Below are 20213 nucleotides of genomic sequence, written 5' to 3'. Positions count from 1 at the left end.
AGCGAAGAGCCCAGGAGGAATGACCAACATGGACTGAGGATTGAATCCCATCCCTCCTCTAGAACCAAACAAGCCTTCACATGCTTATATACATGTGGGAAGCAGGAGGAATCAAGACGGAGTGAGATTTTTTTTCTGGTCTATCTTGGCTACAAGAGAAAAACTGACTTACTTTTGTATAAAATAGATAACTAATGAAAACCTACTGTATAGTACAGGGAACTCTGCTCAGTGCTCTGTGGTGACCTAAACGGGAAGGAAATCCAAAAGAGAGGGGATATATGTATACGTATAGCTGATTCACTTCACTGCACAGCAGAAACTAACACAACACTGTAAAGCAACTATACCACAATAAAAAATAAAAACTAAAAAAAGAGAGAAAAACTGAAGATTAAGCTCTTTCAACATCTCATTCAGCAGTACTGATCTGTAAGCTCACCGAAACCAAGGATAACATGCCATTTGTCTATAACTGCTGTTGTAACTAATGTAGCCCCTTCCATATAGCAACTGTCAAGCCACGAATGAACAATGACTTAAAATAAGATGAATGGGAATCTGTTTGCATTTTGCAGTAGTTTAATACTTCTCTAGAAGAATAACACTTCAACTCAGCTGCCAATATGTATGGTAGTGAGGTTTTGTTTTTGTTTTTATTTTGGTTCCTGGAAATTTTGTCTCCTATTACTAGAACTCTAGTTTTCATTGCATAAAAAGAATCCCATCTCCACCCCCTTAGCCCCCCACTCTCCTGCACAATTTGCTTTTCTTTTACTGTTGCTCAGCTGTTCACTTGCTCATATTTGGGAAGTTACTCATTTTATTTTAAAACTTACTTTTAAGACCTTGCTTCAAAAAAGAAAAAGCCTTACTGTCATGCTGGGTTATTCAGCAAGAATCTATTGCCCTCCATGGGATAAACTCAGCCTTCACCCCCATAGCTTATCTGCTTTGGGAGCTGGATTACTTCCTCATAAAACAGCACAACAGTACTATTATCACATAATCATTATCATTACCTCACTTTCAGCCATACAGATTCTTCTAATCCTGAACGTCTCGCCTCTCTAGTCTTGCTATATCTATCCTCTCCTGCTGTGAAACTGGTGTGTTCCATTTTCACAGAAGCTTAATGTAATCACAAACAGAAAAATAAAATATATTTTTTAACCAAGCTGCATTCTATTGATACCATTGTGTTATATAGGAATTTAAAATAGCTCCATATTTCATTCAAGTAAACAAAACAAATATGTGGGTAGCAGTGAGGGTTGATCTTAGCCTAGCTCTATGTTTTCTTCCCCAATCTCATCTTTCTGGCTTTTGTCATATTATTTAGGACAGATTCAATATGACACTCCCAAGTGGGGACTCCTCAGTCAGCAAGAGAATTGTCCCCACCCTGAGTGGAGTTTGGAAGAGGCACTGCCATTCTACTGAGATTTACTCAGAGGCTAGAAGTCATCACTGTTTAATTATGCCTTCTCCAGGCCCATGTAAAGTCACAATTGATATCCAAAGTGAATTCCCTCCTTGATCACTTTGGCAAAAAATGGGCCATTCTAACTTTATGAAAAAGATATAATCCATGCCCTCCGAAGTTTAAAAGAAGTAGGCATTAGACTTTTAGTCCTCACAACCAAAGAAAAGAAAGTTAAGAAAATTTTATAGCCCCATCAGTCAAATAAAATAATCAGAGTTCACATTTATTTATGTCCATAGAACTTTTTTTTTTATATGCTTTCCACTTAGTGTTTGTTTTTAACACAGATAATACAGAAAATTCAAAAATAAAAATAAACATTTAAAGGATGAATTAATGAAATAGTGGGAAAATAAAAAGAAAACTATAATCACCAAAATTCCAACTATTCTCAAACAATCACAGTTAATATTTTGGTATCTAACCTTCTACATCTTTTCATACTTAAATATTTATTTTCCAAAAAATTGAATCACCCAACATGTATTTTTGTGTGCTCCTTTATTCCACTTAACAATAGAGCATGAAGGTCTTCTCTGTCAATAAATATGAAACAGACAAATTTATGTTTTCTAACGAGACTCATATTCTAAAGGTACATAAACAGACCAAGAGATTCATAGGAACTGTGCTGTATAGACTTTGCAGCCAACAGAAACATTTAAGGAAAATGTGAGAAAAGAATCTGAAGTGAGTTATAGGGAAAAAGTAGAAGGCAAAAAAGAAAAATATAAAAAGCTATTATTAGCACACAAATTAAGAAAATTTTACTCTGATGTTACTCTGAAACACAGATTAAAGAGAAAATAATTATAAGGGAGGCACTTTTTCAGTAGGGGAAAATGCAGTATAGAATGGGAAATCATCAGACAACGCAAGTCCAGCACAACAAAAGATAAGACCCAAATCACAACTGAAATCTAAGAGTATAACCTAGCCACTTCTGCTTAAGGCTTTCATCAATATTCCAGTGGGAAGAATCATGAGGAATACCATAGTAGTTTTAATTGTATAGTATTTGCAGGTACAAACCTACAAATAACTTGACGTTTTTAAAATAATTTACTCTAAAGTGCTTGCATTTAGATCCCAAATAGTATTTTCTATTACCTTTATAAATTTCCAAGTTAAAAGATCTCTTCTGACATTGTCAAGGAGATGAGAAGGACCACATGCATAAGGAACAGTGGAATTTGCCGTCTTGGATGAAGTCCAAATTATCCAGAGAAAACATGCAGCACATGTCATAGAAAAGGCAAGCCGTATAAGGAATGATTACATCCATTTAAATATGTTGCCTCTTACATATCATGCAATATTCCTTTAAATATTATTTGTCTTTATTTACCTTGGAACTTTTACCCTGTATTATGATAAAAGTAGATTAAAGTTCAGGGAACTATTAACTGTTCCCAAAAGGCACTCCCATTCTCCTGTGGCAACTTAATATATTTGAAGCTGAGCCCGTTTTTGATTAAACTATAAGAAGACTCTGCCAGGTCTCTGCTAAAATTTATCACTCTATTTCTCTTTCCTATCATCTGAAATGTTTTTGAAGAAAATCAAAGGTACATCTAAAATAGAACTTTATTTTTAACTTCTTTTACCACTTGAAAAGAACAGGGTCGTCAATGACACTGATCTATGGGTGAAGGAAAGAAACCAAGGTGGTCAGGAGGGCAGCTCAAAGTTTTCACAAAGTCCTTGGTCAGCTTTTATGTACATCAAAATGAAACCTATGGCCCCTGGTGACTGAAAGCCTTCATCCACTCACAGCCTCTCTCGAACCTCCCCTTCACGCTGTGTGGTTGCAGGGCCTCTTCCTTTCCAAGACAGAATTCATATTCCTCCTTTGTGAGAGTAAGGTCTGTTCAAAGCAATCCACATAAAATGGGGTTCCTTCTACTTCTCATGGCAGTTTAAACTATTTTAAAAGGATGTGTCCTTCTGTCTGCACATGATCCTAATTTTTCTCCAGCCTGCTGGGGATATTCTGTCACCTTTTATTTTGGGCTTTGTCTTTCGGGAAAAAAAAAAAAAAAAAGCCAAATTTGACACTTGAAAGTACTGTGGTAAACTAGGCAATTTCCAACTGTGAGTGAAAAACCAGTGAAAAATCTTTAAGATATACTTAAAATACCCATTAGTAGGAGAAGGACTGTACCCACGGTTAAAAATTAACAGGGAAAACAACTTGTAAGCATTACCATTACAAAGCTGAATGCCTAAGGCAATATTCCTGACCACCTCAAAAGCTGGTGATTTGCTTCTGGAGTCTGTTCCCTACCTCCCTAATAGGCCTGGAAGTTACAGACAATTAATTATTAGATTATGTAACTCCCACTGCTTGAAGTTAGCAGAACATTCTATGGTTTTACTGCAAGTGCGCTGCTTTTCAGTGATGGTTGCAATTTCATCAGCTCACTCATCTGCGTCTTTGTGCTACTTAATCCAGGCTTCCCAGGGTTTTTCTCTAATTGGCTCAGCCTTCTTCCGCCCTCAGTCAGCCTGATTTTATTCATGGGTTCCCAGTGAAGATGACTGAATCTGAAAATTATGGTGCCAAGGTCTTACAGCAGTGTTAGATAAAGGTATTCATCTAAAATTTCTACAATGAGAGGGTCTTTCTGTGATTAATGAAGGCACATTTCTGCAAGCTTCTGAAGTCTACACTGTGCTAGCGAAAAACTGGAAGAAACACTCACTACACCAGAGTTATGTAGCTGTGATCAGCAGCGTGCATATCTGGCCCTGTGGAAAGCACACGGGTCAAGGAACCACAAGACCTGCCTTGGGTGCAGTTTACTTCACCCTATGTCTTCGCAGGCAATGCCATCACTCTCAGCGTCAGTTTACTCACCTGTAAATCCGGGATGAAACCACCTATCTCAACAGGTTTCAGTCAGAGATAAATGAAATAATAAATGGTCAAATGCTTTGCCAATTATGAATGCTATAGAAATTAAGGGACTAAACAATCATTGGTATTCTCAAAGCCTAATTTCCTTATCATTGTGGCAGTAAATAGCTCTTGAGAACTTGATGATGTTTTTATTATTAAAAAGTTAATTTAAAAGACCTTCATTAGCATGTGCAAACAAGTTCACTATTCTAATGTGCAAACAAGTTCACTATTCTAATTGCAAACAAGTTCACTATTCTAATCACTAAAATTTCTACTCCTGATTTTGGGAGACCTTCAAGATGATGGAGGAGTAAGACGTGGAGATCATCTTCCTCCCCACAAATACATCAGAAATACATCTACATGTGGAACAATGCCTACAGAACACCTACTGAATGCTGGCAGAAGACCTCAGGCTTCCCAAACGGCAAGAAGCTCCCCCACATACCTGGGTAGGGCAAAAGAAAAAAGAAAAAACAGAGACAAAAGAATAGGGATAGGACCTGCAACTCTGGGAAGGAGCTGTGAAGGAGGAAAAGTTTCCACACACTAGGAAGTCCCTTCACTGGTGGAGATGGGGGATGGCGTGGGGGCAGCTTCGGAGCCACGGAGGAGAGCGCAGCAACAGGGGTGCAGAAGGCAAAGCGGAGAGATTCCCGCACAGAGGATTGGCACCGACCAGCACTCACCAGCCTGAGAGGCTTGTCTGCTCACCTGCCGGGGTGGGTGAGGGCTGGGAGCTGAGGCTTGGGCTTCCGAGGTCAGATCCCAGGGAGAGGACTGGGGTTGGCTGTGTGAACACAGCCTGAAGGGGGCTAGTGCACCACAGCTGGCAGGGAGGGAGTCTGGGAAAAAGTCTGGACCTGCCCAAGAGGCAAGAGACCATTGTTTCGGGGTGCGCAAGGAGAGAGGATTAAGAGCGATGCCTAAATGAGCTCCAGAGATGAGTGCGAGCCTCAGCTACCAGCGCGGACACCAGAGACGGGCATGAAATGCTAAGGCTGCTTCTGCAGCCAACAAGAAGCCTGTGTGAGAGCACAGGTCACCATCCACACTTCCCCCTCCCGGGAACCTGTGCAGCCCACCACTGCCAGGGTCCCATGATCCAGGGACAACTTCCCTGGGAGAACACACGGCGCGCCTCAGGCTGGTGCAACGTCACACCAGCCTCTGCTGCCGCAGGCTCGCCCTGCATTCCGTACCCCTCCCTCCCCCGGGCCTGAGTGAGCCAGAGCCCCCGAGTCAGCTGCTCCTTTAACCCCGTCCTGTCTGAGCAAAGAACAGTTGCCCTCAGGCGACCTACACGCAGAGGCAGGGCCAAATCCTAAGCTGAACCCCAGGAGCTGTGCGAACAAAGAAGAGAAAAGGAAATTTCTCCCAGCAGTGGATTAAATCTCCACAATCAACTTGATGTACCCTGAATCTCTGGAATACCTGAATAGACAACAAATCATCCCAAAATTGAGGCAGTGAACTTTCGGAGCAACTGTAGACTTGGGGTTTGCTTTCTGCATCTAATTTCTTTCTGGTTTTATGTTTATCTTAGTTTAGTATCTACAGTTTATTATCATTGGTAGATTTGTTTATTGATTTGGTCGCTCTTCCTTTTCAATATATATAGATACATATATTTTTTTCCTTTTTCTCGTTTTGTGAGTGTGTATGTGTATGCTTCTTTGTATGATTTTGTCTGTATAGCTTTGCTTTTACCATTTGTCCTAGGGTTCTGTCTGTCTGTTTCTTTTTTTTTTTTTCAGTATAGTTTTTAGCTCTTATTTTCATTGGTGGATTTGTTTTTTGGTTTTGTTGCTCTCTTCTTTCTTCTTTTCCTTTTTTTTCCATTACTTTTCAATTTTTAATAAGTTTTTTAATTTTTATTTTAATAACCTTATTTTATTTTGCTTATTTATTTTCTTTCTCTCTTTCTTTTTTTCTCCCTTTTCTTCTGAGCTGTGTAGCTGACAGGGTCTTGGTTCTTCGGCCAGTTATCAGGCCTGTGCCTCTGAGGTGGGAGAGCCGAGATCAGGACATTGGTCCACCACAGACCTCCTGGTTCCATGTAATATCAAACGGTGAAAGCTCTCCCAGAGATCTCCATCTCAACGCTAAGACCCAGCTCCACTCAACGACCAGCAAGCTACAGTGCTGGATACCCTATGCCAAACAACTAGCAAGACAGGAACACAACCCCACCCATCAGCAGAGAGGCTGCCTAAAATCATAATAAGGTCATAGGCACCCCAAAACACACCACCAGACGTGGTCCTGCCCAACAGAAAGACAAGATCCAGCCTCATCCACCAGAACACAGGCACCAATCCTCTCCACCAGGAAGCCTACAAAATGCACTGAACCAACCTTAGCCACTGGGGGCAGACACCAAAAACAAGGGGAGCTATGAACCTACAGCCTGTGAAAAGGAGACCCCAAACACAGTAAGTTAAGAAAAATGAGAAGACAGAGAAACATACAGCAGATGAAGGAGCAAGGTAAACACCCACTAGACCAAACAAATGAAGAGGAAATAGGCAGTCTACCTGAAAAAGAATTCAGAGTAATGATAGTAAAGATGATCCAAAATCTTGGAACTAGAATGGAGAAAATACAAGAAACGTTTAACAAGGACCTAGAAGAACTAAAGAGCAAACAAACAATGATGAACAACACAATTAATGAAATTTAAAATTCTCTAGAAAGAATCAATTACAGAATAACTGAGGCAGAAGAACGGATAAGTGACCTGGAAGATAAAATAGTGGAAATAACTACCATAGGGCAGAATAAAGCAAAAAGAATGAAAAGAATTGAGGACAGTCTCAGAGACCTCTGGGACAACATTAAATGTACCAACATTCGAATTGTAGGGGTCACAGAAGAAGAGAAAAAGAAAGGGACTGAGAAAATATTTGAACACATTATAGCCAAAAACTTCCCTAATATGGGAAAGGAAATAGTCAATCAAGTCCAGGAAACGCAGAGTCCCACACAGGATAAATCCAAGGAGAAACATGCCTGGACACATATTAATCAAACTATCAAAAATTAAACATAAAGAAAAAATATTAAAAGCAGCAAGGGAAAAGCAACAAATAACATACAAGGGAATCCCCATAAGGTTAACAGCTGATTTTTCAGCAGAAACTCTGCAAGCCAGAAGGGAGTGGCAGGACACATTTAAAGTGATGAAAGGGAAAAACCTACAACTAAGATTACTCTACCCAGCAAGGATCTCATTCAGATTCAGTGAAGAAATTAAAAACCTTTACAGACAAGCAAAAGCTAAGAGAATTCAGCACCACCAAACCAGCTTTACAACAAATGCTAAAGGAACTTCTCTAGGCAGGAAACACAAGAGAAGGAAAAGACGTACAATAACAAACTGAAAACAATTAAGAAAATGGTAATAGGAACATACATATTGATAATTACCTTAAATGTAAATGGATTAAATGCTCCCACCAAAAGGCACAGACTGGCTGAATGGATACAAAATCAAGACCCATATATATGCTGTCTACAAGAGACCCACTTCAGACCTAGGACACATACAGACTGAAAGTGAGGGGATGGAAAAAGATAGTCCATGCAAATGGAAATCAAAAGAAAGCTGGAGTAGCAATTCTCATATCAGACAAAATAGACTTTAAAATAAAGACTATTACAAGAGACAAAGAAGGACACTACATGATGATCAAGGGATCAATCCAAGAGGAAGATATACAATTGTAAATATTTATGCACCCAACATAGGAGCACCTCAATACATAAGGCAAATACTAACAGCCATAAAAGGGGAAATCGACAGTAACACAATCATAGTAGGGGACTTTAACACCCCACTTTCACCAATGGACAGATCATCCAAAATGAAAATAAATAAGGAAACACAAGCTTTAAATGATACATTAAACAAGATGGAGTTAATTGATATTTATAGGACATTCCATCCAAAAACAACAGAATACACTTTTTCTCAAGTGCTCATGGGACATTCTCCAGGATAGATCATATCTTGGGTCACAAATCAAGCCTTGGTAAATTTAAGAAAATTGAAATTGTATCAAGTATCTTTTCCGACCACAATGCTATGAGACTAGATATCAATTACAGGAAAAAATCTGTAAAAAATACAAAGACATGGAGGCTAAACAATACACTACTAAATAACCAAGACATCACTGAAGAAATCAAAGAGGAAATCAAAAAATTCCTAGAAACAAATGACAATGAAAACACGACGACCCAAAACCTATGGGATGCAGCAAAAGCAGTTCTAAGAGGGAATTTTATAGCAATACAATCCTACCTTAAGAGACAAGAAACATCTCAAATAAACAACCTAACCTTACACTTAAAGCAATTAGAGAAAGAACAAAAAAAAACCCAAAATTAGCAGAAGGAAAGAAATCATAAAGATCAGATCAGAAATAAATGAAAAATAAATGACGGAAACAATAGCAAAGATGAATAAAACTAAAAGCTTGTTCCTTGAGAGGATAAGCAAAATTGATAAACCATTAGCCAGACTCATCAAGGAAAAAAGGGAGAAGACTCAAATCAATATAGAATTAGTAATGAAAAAGGAGAAGTAACAACTGACACAGCAGAAATACAAAGGATCATGAGAGATTACTACAAGCAAGTATATGCCAATAAAATGAACAACCTGGGGCTTCCCTGGTGGCACAGTGGTTGAGAATCTACCTGCCAATGCAGGGGACACGGGTTCGAGCCCTGGTCTGGGAAGATCCCACATGCCGCAGAGCGACTAGGCCCGTGAGCCACAATTGCTGAGCCTGCGCGTCTGGAGCCTGTGCTCCGCAACAAGAGAGACCGCGATAGTGAGGGGCCCGTGCACCGCGATGAAGAGTGGCCCCCACGTGCCGCAACTAGACAAAGCCCTCGCACAGAAACAAAGACCCAACACAGCCATAAATAAATAAATAAAATTAAAAAAAAAAAAAACAACCGGGAAGAAATGGACAAATTCTTAGAAAAGCACAACCTTCCAAGACTCAACCAGGAAGAAATAGAAAATATAAACAGACCAATCACAAGCACTGAAATTGAAACTGTGATTAAAAATCTTCCAACAGGGCTTCCCTGGTGGCGCAGTGGTTGAGAATCTGCCTGCCAATGCAGGGGACACGGGTTCGAGCCCTGGTCTAGGAAGATCCCACATGCCACGGAGCAACTGGGCCCGTGAGCCACAATTACTGAGCCTGCGCGTCTGGAGCCTGTGCTCCGCAACAAGAGAGGCCGCGATGGTGAGAGCCCCGCGCACCGCGATGAAGAGTGGTCCCCACTTGCCGCAACTAGAGAAAGCCCTCACACAGAAACGAAGACTCAACACAGTCATAAATAAATAAATTCTTTAAAAAAAAAAAAAATCTTCCAACAAACAAAAGCCCAGGACTAGATGGTTTCACAGGCAAATTCTATCAAACATTTAGAGAAGAGCTAACACCTATCCTTCTCAAACTCTTCCAAAATATAGCAGAGGGAGGAACACTCCCAAACTCCTTCTACGAGGCCACCATCACCCTGATACCAAAACCAAAGGTGTCACAAAGAAAGAAAACTACAAGCCAATATCACTGATGAACACAGATGCAAAAATCCTCAACAAAATACTAGCAAACAGAATCCAACAGCACATTTAAAGGATCATACACCATGATCAAGTGGGGTTTATCCCAGGAATGCAAGGATTCTTCAATATACGCAAATCAATGTGATACACCATATTAACAAATTGAAGGAGAAAAACCATATGATCTTCTCAACAGATGCAGAAAAAGCTTTTGACAATATTCAACACCCATATATGATAAAACCCTCCAGAAAATAGGCAAAGAGGGAACTTACCTCACCATAATAAAGGCCTTATATGACAAACCCACAACCAACATCATTCTCAGTGGTGCAAAACTGAAACCATTTCCCCTAAGATGAGGAACAAGACAAGGTTGCCCACTCTCACCACTATTATTCAACATAGTTGTGGACATTTTAGCCACAGCAATCAGAGAAGGAAAAGAAATAAAAGGAATCCAAATCGGAAAAGAAGAAGTAAAGCTGTCACTGTTTGCAGATGACATGATACTATACATAGAGAATCCTAAAGATGCTAGCAGAAAACTACTAGAGCTAATCAACGAATTTGGTAAAGTAGAAGGATACAAAATAATGCACAGAAATCTCTTGAATTCCTATACACTAATGATGAAAAATCTGAAAGCAAAATTAAGGAAACACTCCCATTTACCACTGCGACAAAAAGAATAAAATACCTAGGAATCAGCCTACCTAAGGAGACAAAGACCTGTATGCAGAAAACTATAAGATGCTGATGAAAGAAATTAAAGATGATACAAACAGATGGAGAGATATACCATGTTCTTGGATTGGAAGAATCAACATTGTGAAAATGACTATACTACCCAAAGCTATCTACAGATTCAGTGCAATCCCTATCAAACTACCAATGGCATTTTTCACAGAACTAGAACAAAAAATTTCACAACTGTATGGAAACACAAAAGACCCCGAGTAGCCAAAGCAATCTTGAGAAAGAAAAACGAAGCTGGAAAAATCAGGCTCCCGGACTTCAGACTATTCAACAAAGCTTCAGTAATCCAGACAGTATGGTACTGGCACAATAACAGAAATATAGCTCAATGGAACAGGATAGAAATCCCAGAGATAAACCCACAAACATATGGCCACCTTATCTTTGATAAAGGAGGCAAGAATATACAATGGAGAAAAGACAGCCTCTTCAATAAGCGGTGCTGGGAAAACTGGACAGCTACACGTAAAAGAATGAAATTCGAACACTCCCTAACACCATACACAAAAGTAAACTCAAAATGGATTAAAGACCTAAATGTAAGACCAGACACTATAAAAGTTTTAGAGGAAAACATAGGCAGAACACTCTATGACATAAATCACAGCAGGATACTTTTTGACCCACCTCCTAGAGATATGGAAATAAATACAAAAATAAACAAATGGGACCTAATGAAACTTAAAAGCTTTTGCACAGCAAAGGAAATCACAAACAAGATGAAAAGACAACCCTCAGAATGGGAGAAAATATTTACAAATGAAGCAACTGACAAAGGATTAGTCTCCAAAATTTACAAGCAGCTCATGCAGCTCAATATCAGAAAAATAAACAACCCAATCCAAAAATGGGCAGAAGATCTAAACAGACATTTCTCCGAAGAATATATACAGATTGCCAATAAACACATAAAAGGAAGCTCAACATCACTAATCATTAGAGAAATGCAAATCAAAACTACAATGAGGTTTCACATCACATCATTCAGAATGGCCATCATCAAAAAATCTACAAACATAAATGCTGGAGAGGGTGGTGGAGAAAAGGGAACCCTCTTGCACTGTTGGTGGGAATGTAAATAGATACAGCCACTATGGAGAACACTATGGAGGTTCCTTAAAAAACTAAAACTAGAACTACCATATGACCCAGCAATCCCACTACTGTGCATATACCCTGAGAAAACCATAATTCAAAAAGAGTCACATACCACAATGTTCATTGCAGCTCTGTTTACAATAGCCAGGACATGGAAGCAACCTAAGTGTCCACCAATAGATGAATGGATAAAGAAGATGTGGTACATATATACAATGGAATATTACTCAGCTATAAAAAGAAATGAAATTGAGTTATTTGTAGTGAGGTGGATGGACCTAGAGTCTGTCATACAGAGTGAAGTAAGTCAGAAAGAGAAAAACAAATACCGTATGCTAACACATATATATGGAATCTAAAAAAAAAAAAAAAAAATGGCTATGAAGAACCTAGGGATAGGTCAGGAATAAAGATGCAGACCTAGAGAATGGACTTGAGGACACGGGGAGGGGGAAGGGTAAGCTGGGACGAAGTGAGAGAGTGGCATGGGCATATATACAATACCAAATGTCAAATAGATAGCTAGTGGGAAGCAGCCGCATAGCACAGGGAGATCAGCTCAGTGCTTTGTGACCACTTAGAGGGGTGGGATAAGGAGGGTGGGAGGGAGACGCAAGAGGGAGGAGATATGGGGATATATGTATATGTATAGCTGATTCACTTTGTTATAAAGCAGAAACTAAGTCACCATTTTAAAGAAATTATACTCCAGTAAAGATGTTAAAAGGAAAAAAAAATTTCTGCTCCTAAAATAACATGGATGGGGGACTTCCCTGGTGGTCCAGTGGTTAAGAATCCAAGCTTCCACTGCAGGGGGGCACGGGTTCGATCACTGGTCGGGGAAATAATATCCTGAATGCAACACGGCACGGCCAGAAAATAAAATAAAATAATGTGGAAGGAACAACAATAAAATCCTGAATAGATGTTAATTACATAGCATCAAAATATATTGAGGAATAACCAAAAGATTTACGGCCATTGACGTGACTCATCTCAGCTGCCTGCTCTTGATACTATGATACCTCCAAGGCTTCAACCATGACCTTTGATAAAAGAACACAAAGGGGCATATGCAGCCCACTCTTCCCTGAGGCCTTAACCCCAAACCTCGAACTGCTTGGAATGATCTGAGTTCCTGACAGTTACCAATACAAAAACTGAGTTCAATTCAATTGTCTAAATTTAGACTTGTTTATTTTTTTTAATCAATGGCATCATCAATGTCTCAGTCACCCAGGTTAGTACTTCATGCATTCTTTATTCAAAATATATTTCAATAATTATTTACTTTTATTCTGACCATTAACTCCCTATTGTGCCTTTATCATCTCAGTCCTGACATAACAGATCTGTTTCCTTTACATGCCTCTTCACCTCAGAACCCCTGTATTCTACTCCACAAATGGCAGGATTAATTTTCTTAAAATCCCACTTTCAGGTATCACCCAAACAATCAATACCCCAGTGCCAGGCCAAGCTTTTAAATTCCAGTCTTAGTGATTTTCCTTAATTGAAGCCACTCAACAGCAAGAAGATGTTTCTAAGCTTTAATACATCGCAGTTAGTAACCTGGCTGTGTCAGTAATATATGACTAGATATCTTCAAAACAGTAAGAGATATTTCACATGGCGCTAAAAGTAACTATTACTCATGCCCTCTACAAATATTAGTTACGAGTTCAAGAAGTAAGTGACTGTTTCACAGGGATTCTCAATAGCCAGTTGCCCTGTAGTTCCCCAAGAGCAGCAAAACCTGGGATCACCAGCCTGTCAGAGACGTGGGATCAACCTGCGCCAGTGAAAAAAACAAAGGAAATGCCCAGTCGTGGTCTTAAATTAAGAGGGTTAAGATTAGGGTGACCAACTGTCCCAGTTTGGCCAGGACTAGGAGTTCCAGGGACATGGGACTTTCCATTTCAAAACTGAGAAAATCTCACGCACTCTGGGATGAGTTGGTCACTCTAGTTAAGACCGTGGTGAGATGCCACGCTGAAGGAGAAGCACAAAGCACAATCAGGTCAGGGAAGTCAAAGCCAGGGGGCTGGGGGCAGAGTCACAGTGCAAAGGCCAAGGAAAAGTGACATGGATCATATTTTGCCATGGCTTACTATTTCATATGCTTTACCTCCCCACCCCACAGCTGTACATAATGAGTCTTAATTCAGTATGAACTGCAATCTGACACTATATGATGTACCAAGGTCTGTATGTTCACTTCAACTGTTTGGTTCATTCCAGCACAGAATTCCAAGCGCATCCAAAGTGTAGGTAGAAAACTCGATTTTATAAGCCACAAATCCAGGTGTGTATGCAGTTTAATTTAATTTCCCTTAAATTAAACTTAATTTCTATCTTAAATCCCCAATTCCAGCTAAGAGCAGACAACTTAATTGAGTCACTTCAAGTAAATGAAATCATATTAGTGATTACTCAGTTATTTCTGATTTAAACTGTCAGCTTGCAATGAGACACCCAGGTCTTCTCTTCTTTAAGATCCTCCAACCTCTCTAGGGTTCCTGGGTCTGGGGAGGGGGAAGACCTAAGGCTCCATTCAAATTTCAGCAAGCATGAGAATCACCAGGATGGCTTGTTGATTACAGATCACTGACATCAGCCCCAGTTTCAGATTCAGTAGGTCTGTGGTGGGAGGCCCAAGAATTTGCATTGCCTACAAGTTTCCTGGTGACGCAGATGCTGTTGGTCTCAGGCACCACACTTTGAGAGCTGCTGGCATATGTTTAGAGTTCTGCTAGGTGACTTTAGTGCCTCATTAGTTTTCTTCCACTCTCTGAATTGTTTTCCTTGAGCTTCTGATCTTTCCTTGTGGCTAGAAAACAATTGTTAGCGAGGGTGGAATGAATGCTTTACCTGTCTATTCTTGGGACACTTTGGGTTGTAGAAGTACTTCAACTAATATCTCAGAATTATCCTTTTGTTACATCCATAGTATCATTCTGTCAGCATTTACACGTAGCCGCCCTTGGATGCATCCTGTAGCTTAAGTAGTAGAAACGCAGAGTATAGGAAAATGATTTGAGCAGTAGTCCAAAACTTCTAAATCAGGCTTTGCATTTTAATAGCCATGTAACCTTGGAAAAGTCTTTACATTTACCAGCTCTCAGTTTTCTCAACTATAGAATAAAGCTGATATTATCTTCCCTTGCATGGCAATCTCACAGAATATTTGCAGGACTCAAAGGTAATGTTGGAGAACATGCTTTGAAAATAATTAATGGTTATATTTAAGGTAAGATATCTGTTATCGTGTACATAACTTCCCATCAGCCTATACAGTTACCTTTATAAACACTGGATAGTCATCCCTCGGTATCCGTACGGGATTGGTACCAGGACCTTCTTCCCCATACCAAAATCTGCAGATGCTCAAGTCCCTGTATAAAATGTTTTAGTCCATCCTGTGTCCATGGGCTCCGTATCTGTGCATTCAACCAACCAAAGATAGACATTCTTGTTTCCAACTCCATGTTTGGACTTGCGTGCAGTTGGGTTGTGTACTTTCAGAGAGCTAGTTCTTAAACATTTACCTGCATATCACTGTTTATAGGACATACTGGGCCTTTGATAGGTATCTTTCCAGTGTTAGTTTTTGATAAAGTGATAAAAATATACTTTCTTTTCTCCTTTATACCACACAAAAATCTTATAATCTAAACAAAACATATTAAAATATATACAAATACGGTGTGTTACCAAATTCTCTCCTTTACCTGAAATTTTCAACCTAAAGTGGGATAAGAATCATCTGGGGCACTTGTTTAAAATGCAGATTTCAGGGCCCTACCCCTAAGAATCTGAACAAGAGTCTGAGGAAGGATCCTGAAGGGGTATTTTTTTTCCAAGCTCTAGGGGCATCCCAAACAGGTGGTCTTAAGATGACATGTGGAGCTGTTGATGAAACATAAACCCCACATTCTGGCTTTTAAATCCTCTAGCACCTGGTCACAAAATCCCTTCTCCCCATCTCCAACTGCTCCCCAATGTATGCCTGTCCTGAATTGAGAAGATACCATCACTCTCCTGCAACAGAATCCTTGCAATTTTGTTGGACCTATTTGCCAAGTTTCCCACAATATGGCTTGAGAGCTCACCACTGTGGACCCTGGGTTGAGAAGATAAAAGAGATTTCATAGTCTTTTATATTAGCAAACTTCGTAACTGTTTCAAGGGCACATGCTGGCAATGAGTCAGGACCAACTGAAATCTTGTAAAAAAATGGCAAGAAAGGGGGATCAAGAGAGAAGGATGAAGGTCTGTGTATGCATTCCCCCACAGACTACAGAATAATGCTGAGCATTTTTGTCAAAGCAATTTTACTTTAGTCACAGAAGTCTTACTATATAAAAATAACTTGTTTTATAAATTAGCTGTCAAATCCTTGGAGAAGCCAACCATGAACAATTGGTTGTTGGTCATATTTCCATTATTGTCACTATTTAATCCACAGTTTAGTGATTAATGATTTTCTAAGAAAACTTGTTTGAAGTATAAAGAATGAAATCTGCTACCAGAGTAAGACCCAACAAGATTCATTTGTCTCAGGGTCTCATCAGCAGTGAAACTACCATCGCATAATTAATGGTATAAGAGATGAAACAGGACTCCTATTCTGCCATGTCTCCTCTATTTAAGTCTTTAAAGATGAAAAATAATGAGTAAAGGTGTAAAACAAATTGCTTGATATGCCAAGAAGCAAAATAATCCCATTGAAATAATTAGAATTTCATCTCGAATTATTAGGCACTGCTGTTTCATTGGAGAAGAATCCCAGTCTAGGGTGATCCCCTGATATATGTGGCCATAATTTATGATACTGCCATTAGAAAGGCTTGAAAGGATGTACTTTCTGAAGCTTGATAAGCCTCTCTGCATGCTTCTACTAGAATTAAAAGGCTGATTTGGGGCAACAATCTCAAAACTTTTATACTTATTGACCAAAAGTCCTTGTCTCTTTAGTTTAATTAAGTCTCCTACATATCTGAAAGAATACAGAACTCAAAACTGAATATATATCATGAGTCTATGCTCATAGATTCATAGAAATTATGTTTATAAACATACAAGACTGGAAAAGGCAACAGAAAATGATAATAGTTTATTTGTTCAGGAATAGGAGATTGGGCATTAAATTTTCCACTGCACAATGAAAACAAATTAAGAATGCTGACAAGAATTCAACTTGGCTCTACAGCATATATCTGTGTTCCTGAACAGTTAGCAGATAAAACGTTATTTTAATCCAATCTGATTTCATGTTATAAACTTTTTTTGAGCACCAACTATGAGAAAGGCATTTTGCTAACATCATGAGGAATAGAGAGTTGGGGATTCACTTGAATCCATGACATCAGGGAACTTGAAATCTAGTGGGGAATAAACACATGAATAGAAATAACTATGATAGAAAAGTAAAATATGAAGTGCTCTGGAAAACACTTGGGATGAAGTAATTAGCTCCAAATAGGGGAATGGGAAAGATTTTACAGAAAAGATAGCAAAAGAGAGAAGCCCATGATTCTCCCAAGATATGGAGCCTTGCAACAGTGGTTGAAAGGTGCACCTCGGAAAGTATTGAGGACTGCAGTAACAAAGGGAGAAAAATCAAGGACAGGCTTTAATCATACCGTGTACTAATTATACTGCAACCCTGGGGGTGTTTGGTTGCACATCCTCTAGCACCATGCTGGGCACACAGCAAACACCTGACGTATTTTGTGGAAAGGCAGTCAAGCCCAATAGTGTCAAGGAGGAAGAATACTCCAGCTAGTACAGCCATGCAAGCTTAAGATTCCACCTAGACAATAACTAGTGTTTTAAATGTGAAAGTGCAGGCTAAGTCTCATTTTATATGTGCTTAAACGTCATGTCTCATAATTATGATGAGCAAGCAGCACAAATCACAAATGTGCTCGTTATTTTATCTTCAATGGAAATTAACTTGTTCTCATTTTGCTATAACAAAAATGTTATCTCATTTATCAGTGTGTATTTTTCCATGTGTTCATATATGATTTTACATGTTTTTATCAGTTTTAACAAGGAAATACAAATATACTTTCTTTGATACCTAACGGATAAGAAAAACTCAGAGAATATTACTCTCAAATCAAATAGCACTTCAATTAACATATACAAGTAATATTTCTTTTTTATTTTATTTTATTTTTTTTTGGCTGCACCACATGGCTAGTGGGATCCTAGTTCCCCGACCAGGGATTGAACCCAGGCCCTCAGCAATGGAGTCCTAACCACTGGACCTTCAGGGAATTCCATACAAGTAATATTTTGATTAACAAATACCCCTAGAAGATGGTACCTAAATCAAAGCCAAAGTGGTGAAAAACACTATCTATTTCATTCTGCATCCACTTCTCCCATTCCCTGGCCTCCAACTCATATAAAGGCTCTGGCTCTTCACACACCACAATCTTACCAAAAAGTGAAGAATCACTACTCTTACCATTCTACTTTAACCAGTATTCATTCACGCTGAAATTAACTCAAAATGTTTTTATTTTTAGAGCTAATTGGAAATAATTTTTTTTCCAATAAGAAAAGGCATTTTCTCACTTTAAAGGACTTAGATTCTCTACTATGTCTACTTAGCTCGTTCTTAGGTTGTCCTAAACACCAGCCCGTAAGGTGTCCCTTCTTGCAGGGGGCACAGCCCCATGTGAGGGGATACAGCTTGGTCATCATAAAGTGGGGAGGAATTCAGATGCCACTTGCCTATCACCCAGTGGATCTGTGCAGTGAAAAACCTTGCACAATTGAACATAGCAGCCCTGCTTGAAGGACAATCCAGTTTAATTCTCGTGGGATGACTTAGGGAGGGAGGTCCAAAGCACAGTCTCCATAACTGGTTCCTTGCTCTTCTGGGATCCTGGTTGAGGCTGCAGGAAACTTTAGGGAATAGAAGAGCATATGTTACGTCTGAAGGGAACCTGTATCATCCCAGCAAAGGTCTGTCTGCCAGCAGATTCCTTCCCTCTAAGCTTGTCCCCAATGGATTTGCCTTCCCCAAGAATAAACCAAGCCCCAGCCTTTACCTCCTTTAACCTTAACTGCTTAAGCTTTTGCTTAAGACTAAGAAATTTTTATTGCTATTTAGAATTGCTGATGTGTACTCTTACTTATCTGAAATGCATCCTCTGCTTCCCAGATTATTTCTGCCTGAGATTGTGAAGTCTCTAACAAATAATTATGTTGTTGGAAAACATTAATTTCATTAATAGAGCTATTACTGCACCCAGTAAATAATGTTGATGATGACAGGCTTTTTAAATCAACTTTTGAAACCACTTTTAAGAGTGTTGTTCATTTATGCTTTTTACCTACTTCCAAGAGAGGATTTGAGGTGGCTTCCAACACAAAAGACCAAAACCTATTAACACTGCATACAAAACCAAAGTCAAATAAAGAAGAAACGACATCAGAAAATCGAAACTGAGGAACCCCATTTGAGCACAACACTGAACTCTTTCATTCAAAGGAAATTTACAGGTCATTTAGGGTGACAAACGTTATTCTGGTACTGTGATCAAAGAGGAGTTTATCACATGAACCTTTCTGTATAATTGACCAGGCAACGTAGTGAGTAAGGTCTTTAACGGCAGCTTTCACAAACCACGCAAAGGCATCTTGCAGGGTTAGCTTCATGGGTGTGTGATCCGTGCAGCTGCACAGCACAGCACCTCAAGCTTAAAAGAGCCCCACACTTGGTTTAACATTCTGCTGTTGTCGCCTTGAAATTCTTAATTATTTTTTAGTAAGGGTTCCCACATCTTCATTTTGCACTGGGCATGGCAAACTACATGGCCAGTCCTGTCACCTTTCATACAACTAGGTGTTATATCAGGCCTTAAATTTGTTGTTTTAGGATGTTTCTCCTTTGGCAATATAAATTACAGTATTTGCAGAATTTATCCTGCATTTTTCTGAATATAAAAAATAATTCACCACGGATATATAACATCCCCCTACCAAACCTGCCAATCTTAAATCCTGTAAATGCTAAACATAAGCAATAGCATTCTTTTATTTTAGGAAAAGAAGAAAAGCCATTATTTTTTCTCCTTTCGTGTATGTAAGCTCAAGACACCTTTCATCAGAAATAACATATTTATTATGATGTTTTAGATATAGTTAGATGTCTTAGCTATAAAATCTGTAAATAGACTTCTGGCTTAAAATCAGTTACCCAGTTAGATGAAGTACAACTTCATCAAACTGAAGAATTTGATCTCTGAGTTATGCCTTCCATGTTTTTTCCCTTGAACTGATTGTCTTAAGAAATAAATTTTTAAATGTTTTCAAAGAGAAGTAAACTATGGCCATTTTGTACCTTACTC

General features: G+C 39.1%; 1 protein-coding gene across 10 annotated transcripts in view; it reads right to left on the bottom strand.

The window, feature by feature from the left end:
* HDAC9 (histone deacetylase 9) overlaps positions 1–20213 on the bottom strand; it is a 998074-nt gene that overhangs the window by 836332 nt on the left and 141529 nt on the right. The window lies entirely within an intron of this gene.

The sequence above is a fragment of the Balaenoptera ricei genome, chromosome 9 (genome assembly GCF_028023285.1).
Source record: "Balaenoptera ricei isolate mBalRic1 chromosome 9, mBalRic1.hap2, whole genome shotgun sequence".
Taxonomy (NCBI): Eukaryota; Metazoa; Chordata; class Mammalia; order Artiodactyla; family Balaenopteridae; genus Balaenoptera; species Balaenoptera ricei.
Note: the sequence above shows the minus strand (reverse complement) of the source record. Positions and strands in the feature narration are given on the sequence as shown.